Genomic DNA, 6,636 nt, shown 5'->3' with positions numbered 1-6,636 from the left:
AAAAGGTGTGACGGGAAATGGATTTGATTAGGCTGGCAGTTACTGTCTCTCTCTCCCTTTTGAAGTCATCCTCCTTCACCTGGTTGGAGGTTTTTTTGTCTCTTTTGTTTGATGATTTGTTAGATGTTATTTCGTGTGTCCTTTTAAGATGTTTCCCACCCCGTCAAACGGCCAAGTGATTGTCTGTGTCTGTGTTTGTCTTTGTGTGTGTGTGTGTGTGTGTGTGTGTGTGTGTGTGTGTGTGTGTGTGGGTGGGTGGGTGTGGGTGGGTGGGTGTGTGTGGGTGGGTGTATTCAGATGTTTGTATTGGCATAGTGTCTCATCATGTGTGATTTGATAGACGGTGAAGTGGAAACTGTTTTCTGTTGTACTGAGAAGCGGTTGCTTTTGGAAGCAATGACTCACCTGCTGGAATGTTCTCCATCATGTATTACGTAACTCTTCTACCTGGGTTCATTTGACTGCAGAACAAAACAACAACAGAAAACACAACAACTAAGAGGAATTACATCGTAAAAGTGAACATTTAGGAAACAAGACTTGTGGAAAAGATCTGTTCAACTACTGTAAATGATTCAAATGTCATCTGTATTTCATTTGTATTAACCGAGAGTACCCTTCATAATAATACATTTACAAAATCCATGTATTAAGCGATGGTTAGGATGCCATTCATCCTAGAAGTAATTCTGCTTGTTTTTCTGGTGTGTAAAATGTTGTCTGACTGGCCCTGCCTCCAGCCTCTGTTTGCTGAGGGAACGGAGAACAGAAGCCTGCAATCATTGTCAAAGTTGAGGCTTAGAAAACAAAAAAGAGTCAAACATCATTACCACCAGTCGTTAACTCTGAGTACATCCTCCTAAATCTCACCTTTTAGATAGCCGAGGATTATAATCCCTCTCTTTAGAGTGAGTACACAGCCTCATCTGGGTCATATCCTCTCATTCTGATTGTAATGACCATTATTAGAATGGAAGCCAGCTGCAGCAGCCAGTGTGTGTGTGTGTGTGTGTGTGTGTGTGTGTGTGTGTGTGTGTGTGTTTTACAGGTTTTACATGAAGCACTTAATTATTGTTTTCCAACTCTACTTCCAAACTCCCGATTTGTACATTTAAGGGATGGTTCAGCCTATTTTCATGTTGAGGTGAAACATCATCTCACCCTGAGTTGTCCTCATATGTCGCTAGTGAAAGCTTTTCCGGTTCTCTGCTCTCTATTTTGCTACCGCAGCACAGGCTAACAGGCTAACTTGCTAACAGCTAGCAGCGCCCTCTCCAACAGACAGGGTTCACGCGGCCCTTAGTTTCAGCATCGTTTCAATTACATGCCAAGAACTCCTCAGAGAAACTTCAAACAAAGTTTAGTTGCAAGTTCCACTTGAAAGGATTTGTTGATGTGCACTCTATTGAAAATAAAACAATTGCAGTCTCTATAATCGATTTGCTCAGAACTGGAACTATTTCCCCTTCGTAGACGAGCACACAGACTCTTTTGTTTTTGGTTTTGGTTTTACCAGCCAAGCTCTCCCCTCATTGGACGGGCACTCGACCACGGAGTGATTACTAAAAGTTGCTGGTATTCTAATGGAATCCAGGAAGTATATGTGAGAACCGATCATTGCATATTATTGCAAAACTGTGTCGTTTGTGATTACAATACAAGCATGTACAGGTTTGTCTAGTATACAGCCGCTGCTAAACTTTGTTTGAAGTTTCTCTGAGGAGATTTTGTCATGCAGTTTCAACGATGCTAAGCTAAGTACCGTCAGAATCCTGTCTATTGAAGAGGCGGCAGCTAACTGTTGGCCTTTACTGCGGTAGCAAAGCAGATGAAAGAGAACCGACCAGTAAGACGATATTTCACCTAAACATGAAAACAGGCTGAACCGTCCCTTTAAGATAATGCCCCTCAACGTTGAACTCAAGGTTCATTATACAGTATTGCTTTGTCTTCACATTGCCCTGTAAATCATACACCAATGCCAGTGCAAGGGCAAGGTTTGGGTGAAAATCCAGTCACACACACACACACACACACACACACACACACACACACACACACAAAACACAGATCTAAAGGGTTAGGGTTAGGGGTTAGGGTTATAGGGTTAGGGTTACAAGATCTTAGGGACAAGATCTTCAACCTTTACACTCCTGACAGTACAGTAAATGTCATCATTCAGTGGTCTGTGGCCTAGTTAGGAGGCCTGGTTCTCCTGAATAGAGCTGAATAGTCAGTGGATCCTCTCTGTGGTAGTGTGTGTGTGTGTGTGTGTGTGTGTGTGTGTGTGTGTGTGTGTGTGTGTGTGTGTGTGTGTGTGTGATTAGGACAGAGTGTTCCCGTCTGAGAGAGGCTGAAGATGTCTGCTGCGTGCCCCCGGGGGTTCCGCCAGGGCTGGGGGAGAAAGCCGAGTGCTGAATGGAGAGGGGTAACCTGAAGAATAGGACCGCGGCGGGCTACAGTGGGCCATTTGTGGGTGGCAGGGTGATACGAAACCCATCAGGGGGCCCTCCTCTTATTCTCTCCTCCATCCTCTCTTTCTTTCTCTCGTTCTCTTCTCTCTCTCGCCCTCTCTCTCTCGACTCGCTGAGTCCCCCCCCTTCCTCTGAAAGGCCCCCGACCCTGACTCTCTCTCTCTCTCTCTCTCTCTCTCTCTCTCTCTCTCTCTTTCTCCCTCTTTCTCTCTCTTTTTCTCTCCCTCTCTGTCTGTGAGCCTATCTGTGCTCTGCGAGGGCTCGGATGGACAGATAAGCGCTGGTCAGGTTGCTGTGCTGTGTGTGTCTGGGGTGGCAAAGAGAGGGGGAGAGTAGAAAGGGAGGGATAGAGAGAATAGAAAGGAGGGGGGGGGGGGGGGGGGCGGTTGGCTCTGCTTGTCCTTCTTGTTCACTGTTGTTCATAGAGGGCCCCGTTTGACTGTGTCTCTCCAGACCCTCTCTCTCTCTCTCTCTCTCTCTCTTTCTCTCTTTCTCCCTCTTTCTCTGTCTGTTATCTGCTGAGGTTTCACGTTCGCCACGGCAACAAAGCCGGGCTTTGTATGCGCCGGGCTCTTTTCTTGGCCTCTTATTTACTCTGCCTTTTCAATGGCACCTAACCTCGGTCGTCACCTCTCCCATGTTCAACAGAGAAACACACATCTCACACAAAGGTGAACCGCAACATATTTCTCCCCCTTCTCCTGTAACACAACTCCCCCGTCCCCGTCCCCGTCCCCTCCCTCCCTCTCTCTCTCTCTCTCTCCCTCCCTCCCTCCCTCCCTCTCTGTATTTCTCTGTCCCCCCCCTCTCTCTCTCTCCCTCCCTCCCTCTCTGTATTCCTCTGTCCCCCTCCCTCTCTCTCTCTCTCTCTCTCTCTCTCTCTCCCTCCCTCCCTCTCTGTATTCCTCTGTCCCCCTCCCTCTCTCTCTCTCTCTCTCTCTCTCTCTCTCTCTCTCTCTCGGCCCCCTCTCTCCCTCCTCCCTCCTCTCTCGTGGAGTGTCTTGCCTCTCCGGTGAACTGCAGGTGTAAGTAATAGCCCGGCTGAATCACCTCTCCCCCCGCCCCCCCCCCCCCCTTCTCCTCCTTGTTTTTCTGGACCCCCCCCCTCCCCCCACTCCCCCTGGGGGTCTCCAGTGTCCTCTCCACTTTCCCCGGCAGCGATAAGATGTCGACGCGATTAAGAGCGTAAGCTAATCCGCTCTCCTGCCTCCCTGCCCATACTGAATGTTCAGGCAACACAAAACGCCGGGGCCGCGGTCGAAGGGCTGGGGCCAGGGGTGGCAAGAGGGGAGGCCTGGTGGAGGGTGGTGGGGGGGGGACAGAGAGGGACGGGGACGGCGACGGGGGGGTGGTTGGATGGCTAAATAATTGATGGGCGGCACTTTCGTTTTTTAATCTGTAAACGAGAAGCCCTAAAGATGCCTCGGTCCGCCACCGCGACACCCGATGCCACCCCCATTAAGATAACAAGATGGTGGATAATGATCCCAGTTAAGATGCAGTTTATCAGGACGGAGAGTGTCTGGGGGAAGTGTCCCCTGTTTGTCCCAAGGTGGATGGGGCCCATGTCCCCTAAGACCTGGGTGGTGGTGGTGGGGGGGGGGGAGGGTGGTGGTGGTGGCTCTGTGAACCGTCCTGCCCCCCAGTACAGTACATCTCACCAAGGCCCTATCGTCCAATTAGCTCGCAGCGAGAGAGCTGGGAGGCCTCCAGAGCGCGGCGCGGAGCACGGAGGGCCTCGTAGGTTCGCGGCTCAGCTCAGGATCCAGCCTTCTCCTCCCCTCATCGTGTCCTCACAGCGAACCCCCCCCCCCCTCACAGCTAAAGGTGAGGTTAACACGTTGTAAAAGGCCCTGCACGTTATTAAGCTTCAAATGAGTCAACAAGCAACAAGCGTCGCAGGGGCTGGAAAATATCACACAGGCACCACAGTCACAGGTCAGCTGGGTGTCCTGTGGCAATGGAGAGAGAGAGAGAGAGAGAGAGAGAGAGAGAGGGAAGGAGAGAGGGGGGAAGGAGAGGAGAGAGAGAGGAGAAAGAAGAGAAGAAGGGGGAGATAGACAGATAGAAAGAGACAGTGAGAGAATAGAAAAAGAGGCGAGAGAGAGAGAAAGAGAGAGGGAGGAGAGAGAAAGAGCAGATGTGATGATTAAGTCTGTGTGGCTCAGTGTCATCACAGACGCTGATGGTGCTTCCCTGGAGACCCTCGGAGAGATGAAGGTCTTTCAGAGTCACAGCATCTGTTGACTGCTGCTGCAGAATGACTGAAGAAAGACTCAGTGTTGCAAACACACATACACACACACACACGCACACGCACGCACGCACGCATGCATCTACGCATGCACACACGCATGCATACACACACACACACACACACACACACACACACTGCTCCAAGGGCAGCTGCCTCGAGAGGCTGTTATCCAGGCACTGGCCACAGGTTTCAATTGGATTAGGAGTGCCGTAGCCTTGGATTCTGCACCAGAGCTGAACAACACAGCCATAAGCAGCGGACGTGGAGAGACCTGCTGTAGCATGGCCATCCGTCACAACAAACAGGGTCATGTAGAAGAACTCACTCAGCTTAGATCACCCGGGATAAAGGCCTCTATTAAGAAAATGAATAATGCCAGGCAAGGGGGAGGTGACCCCAGTCAGGTCACATGCTGCCGCGGCTCTCAGGCGATTGGCTGGCTGTTTGGCCGGGCCATGGCGCCGAGGGGCCTCCCGCGGGTTGACGGATGTCTGAGGCCGGGGCGGAGACGGGCTACAGAGTCAGCCGTTTCAGCGCTGTGATCTAATCCGTTACCCATCATGCACCCTGCCCCCCTAATGAAAACGCAAGGTCCCATCAGTCACAGGCGCGGGTATGGCAAATGGAAATTTAACTCCCCCCCCCTCCACCCCCATCCCCATCACCACGGAGCTCCTCAGGCAGAGAGACGGACGCCCGCAAATATGTGCGAAGGGGCCTGGATGATGGACGATCATTGCGAAGGACCCCAGAGCAACAACAAATTAATAACGACTGAAAAATATTTTGAAGAAGCTGCTTCCTCCTTAATTTCTTTTTTCTTCTTCTTCTTCTTCTTCTTCTTCTTCTTCTTCTTCCCTCGAATGCTTCCCTCGTTTCTTTCATCAGCGCTGCTCAGTGTCGGTAGGCAAATGCCGTGGTCTTTCTAAACGGATGACATCGATACCGACAGTTATTCAGACGCTGTGCTGCTTTTGTATGTGTGGAGGTAAATCCGAGACCTCTGGGGTTATGTACTGTACAATGCTATCTCTATTCATTATCGGGCCCAGTCTCAGTCAATTCAGCCATGCCAGTGTTCTCGGAAAGTCACACCACTTGCCTAAATGTGATTAAGAAAGGAGGAGGGCATTGACAAGCTGGAGACGAGCCTTCTCCTCCTCCTTATTACCCTGATAACTTCGACACTGTCACTTTTGTCCCCTCAGGCCGGATGGAGTCTGGGGATACATGGTTTTACCGAATATATAGACTTGTATCTGTAGTTCAATATAGAGTCTTGAGTGTCACGCACATTTTGTGCAATGATGTTGAATTCATATTACAAGGTTCTTTTCAAGGCGGATGAAAAGGGGACATGAAAGAATGGGATGTCTTTGGTCCTCTGGTGATCAATGTCACCTTGTCCAATCAAGACGTCCTATTCCCCAAACCCAGCAGAACCAAAGGAGACTCTCATGTCCCATACTGCAAACGCTAGCTAGCTAGCGCTGTCTCTGTCTCTGTCTCTGTCTCTGTCTGTGGAGCTCGGCTGTGTGTGTCTGATCCTCTTCCAGCAGGCTTGTCTCTGCGACTGTCTGTGCCGTCCCCACGAGGACGCCGCTCCTGAGCTTAACGCTGCCATGCAGCGCCTCAGCTTCGGCTCCTGCCTCCTTTTGAGAGTATTCCCTGTAGAGGGCCTTCTTTACCGTCAAGGCACGGGGAGAGATTTACTACCGTTATATTTGAATACCGAAATGACTTCCTCATACTGAAAGACAATAGAAAGTCATTTGACCTACAGGGTGATCTTGACATTCACCTCCACACACAAGCGCTGCATACTGTAGTTAAAGGTCTTTGAAAATAGCTTCATAGTACATACTGTAGTTAAAGGTCTTTGAAAATAGCTTCATAGTACATACT

At 50.0% G+C, this 6,636-nt stretch overlaps 1 protein-coding gene across 3 annotated transcripts in view; it reads left to right on the top strand.

Moving 5' to 3' along the window:
* LOC310811935 (retinoic acid receptor beta-like) overlaps window positions 1–6,636 on the top strand; it is a gene marked incomplete at its 5' end in the record, with an annotated part of 61,759 nt that overhangs the window by 31,956 nt on the left and 23,167 nt on the right. The gene's annotated exons all lie outside the window — the stretch shown is intronic.

Source organism: Argentina silus (genome assembly GCF_951799395.1).
Source record: "Argentina silus genome assembly, chromosome: 11".
NCBI classification, from domain to species: Eukaryota; Metazoa; Chordata; class Actinopteri; order Argentiniformes; family Argentinidae; genus Argentina; species Argentina silus.
This window is presented reverse-complemented; position numbering and strand designations above follow the sequence as displayed.